Here is a 2,318-nt window from a genome sequence, read left to right as displayed (position 1 = left end):
TGGATAATTCATTAATATACAAAATATCAGGGCACAGAAAGAACTAAATCCCACTTCTTTTTGTTACACATAAGATTCAAATATTCAATCTAAAGAAAAGCAATCACTTTCGTTCTCCTCTATATCTTCATGTTGATACACTTATTAAAATATTCCTGTAAGCTGGGCTTGGTGGCTCAGTCTGTAATCCCGCGCCTTTGGGAGGTTGAGGTGACTGGATTGCCTGAACCCGCGGGTTCGAGATCCGCCTGGGCAGCAAGACCTCATCTCTACAATAAATCAAAAAATCAGCCGGGCGTGGTAGTGCGTGCCTGTAATTCCGGCTACTTGGAAGGCTGAGGCGGAAGGATCACCGGAGCCCAGCAGGTCGAGGCTGCAGTGGCCAGGAGTGGCCACTGCACTCCAGTCTGGGCGACAGAGTGAGACTCCAACTCAAAAAAAAAAAAATTCCTGTATAATCATATTTGGTCTTACAGTTTCAAGTCAGGTTTAAAACCTTAAAACCAGACATCTAGACAAAACAGGTAATCATAAAGATTATCTCTTCCCCAACACCCTAACCCCAATAACTATGAAGTCAATTTTACGACATGACTCCAAACACTGGATGTGACGACAAATACTAGGTCCAGTTTCTTCATAAGCCTTTTTGGTGTGGCAAACTTGGTAGAACTCAGTCGTGGAAGCCAGCATTGACCCTCCAAACCAGACTGCGTATCGCTGCATGTGGTGTGTAATGACTTGTACATCAATAGGTTTTGGCTTCAATCTACCGCCACTTAGTTCCTCACTTAATTTCAGCCGGGCATCTACAGTTCTTTTCAAATCTCTTTGCAAGCGACGTCCAAAGTCCCTGAACATGGTTGAACCTCCAGAGAGGACAATATTCTTGTGCAGAGGACGTCTGACATCAATAGGACAATTCTGAATTACTTCATCTACAACTTCTGAGATAGGCTGTGTAAAGTCTGCATTAGCAAACTCTGGATGAAAGAAGATTTCAGGTTCCCAAAAATCTCTCATAACCAACATCAATAGACAATTCTTTCTTTGAGATAGCATCGATTCCAGTATACTGTTTAATCCATTTTGACCCATCTGTGTCATACTTGTTAAATTCTTTTACTAAATCTGGGCAGACATAACTATAGCGCTCCTTTACTGCCTTAGCAGTTTCCAGGGATTGTTCTGGAGGGATTCCTACTTCTCGGTCTCTCAGCAGTTGCTGAATAAAATGTTATATCCCGTCCTGCGATTGGAATGTGTCTAATACAGCTGCCAATCACATACCCTTCAGCCACAGGAATGACATGAGTGACACCATCTCCACTGTCTATTACTGTACCAGTCAATGTCCGTCCTCCTACTTGTCTTGAAGTCCAGGATGCAGCTAAGGCAAGAACAGCCTGCACAGCAAGGTACAAGCCTGGGACATTGAAAGACTCAAACATTATTTCAGCAGTATATTCCCTGTTTTCTGGAGTATTCAGTGGAGGTTCAGTCAAAAGAAAATAATGATCTTCAGGTTCTGCCCTTAAGTATTTAAAGATCACCTGCTCCATGTACGTTTCCATCAAGTCCCAATCTTCAACTATACCATGGCGGATTGGCCACTTTGTCGCATATGCAGGTTTTTCTATTGCTTCATCGCCAATGAAGAAGTCTAGGTCATCAACACCTTTCATCACCCTTCTTTGAGCTTGATCACCCACTTTTGCTGACTCCTTAATAGCAATACAGGAAGGGATAATAAACGGTGGTTCTGTATTTCCAGCAGATCCTAGTTTTGTATACCCCGTGCCACAGTCCACCACACAGGCCGCAGCTGTCCCGCCATCTTCCTCCTCACCTGCTGCTGCTGCGGCCGCCGTCTGCTCCGTGCTGGTAGAGGCCAGAGATGGGCGGCGGAAGACAGGGGCTATCTGGCCATCCACAGCCGGGCCCGGCCTCGCCGTCCGGGGGGGGGCGGGAAGCCGAAGCAGTAGCGAGAGAGCCGAAAGAGTGGTTCTTCTTTCCTCACTAGGATGGTCCACTTTGTGTTTTGAAGAATGGATGTGGGGAGGTCGGGCTGGAGATGTCGCTGCCATAGTCACTGTGTACCTTTAGGATGGTCTTGGAATCATACATAACCCATCTTGAGAATGCCCTGGTACTATCTGAGAAAATGTGCACCTTTCCGAGGTGTGTATGTGTGTGTGTGTGTGTGTGTGTGTGTGTGTGCGTGCGTGTGTGTGTGTGTGTGTTTCTGTCTTTCAGAAAGGCTTGAGAATAAGACTTTGTTAAAATTCTAAAGGGCATCTGAGGGAATCCGCTGCACT

The 2,318-nt window shown here is 45.6% G+C and overlaps 1 pseudogene across 1 annotated transcript; it reads right to left on the bottom strand.

Moving 5' to 3' along the window:
• Positions 1–506: 506 nt before the first annotated feature.
• LOC103257277 lies at positions 507–1,992 on the bottom strand (annotated as a pseudogene). Its single transcript, XR_504120.2, has one exon. The product of XR_504120.2 is annotated as an actin-related protein 3 pseudogene (transcript).
• Between the last annotated feature and the right edge of the window lie 326 nt (positions 1,993–2,318).

The sequence above is a fragment of the Carlito syrichta genome, unplaced genomic scaffold (assembly GCF_000164805.1).
Source record: "Carlito syrichta isolate Samal-C Ts95f unplaced genomic scaffold, Tarsius_syrichta-2.0.1 Scaffold301632, whole genome shotgun sequence".
NCBI lineage: Eukaryota > Metazoa > Chordata > Mammalia > Primates > Tarsiidae > Carlito > Carlito syrichta.
This window is presented reverse-complemented; position numbering and strand designations above follow the sequence as displayed.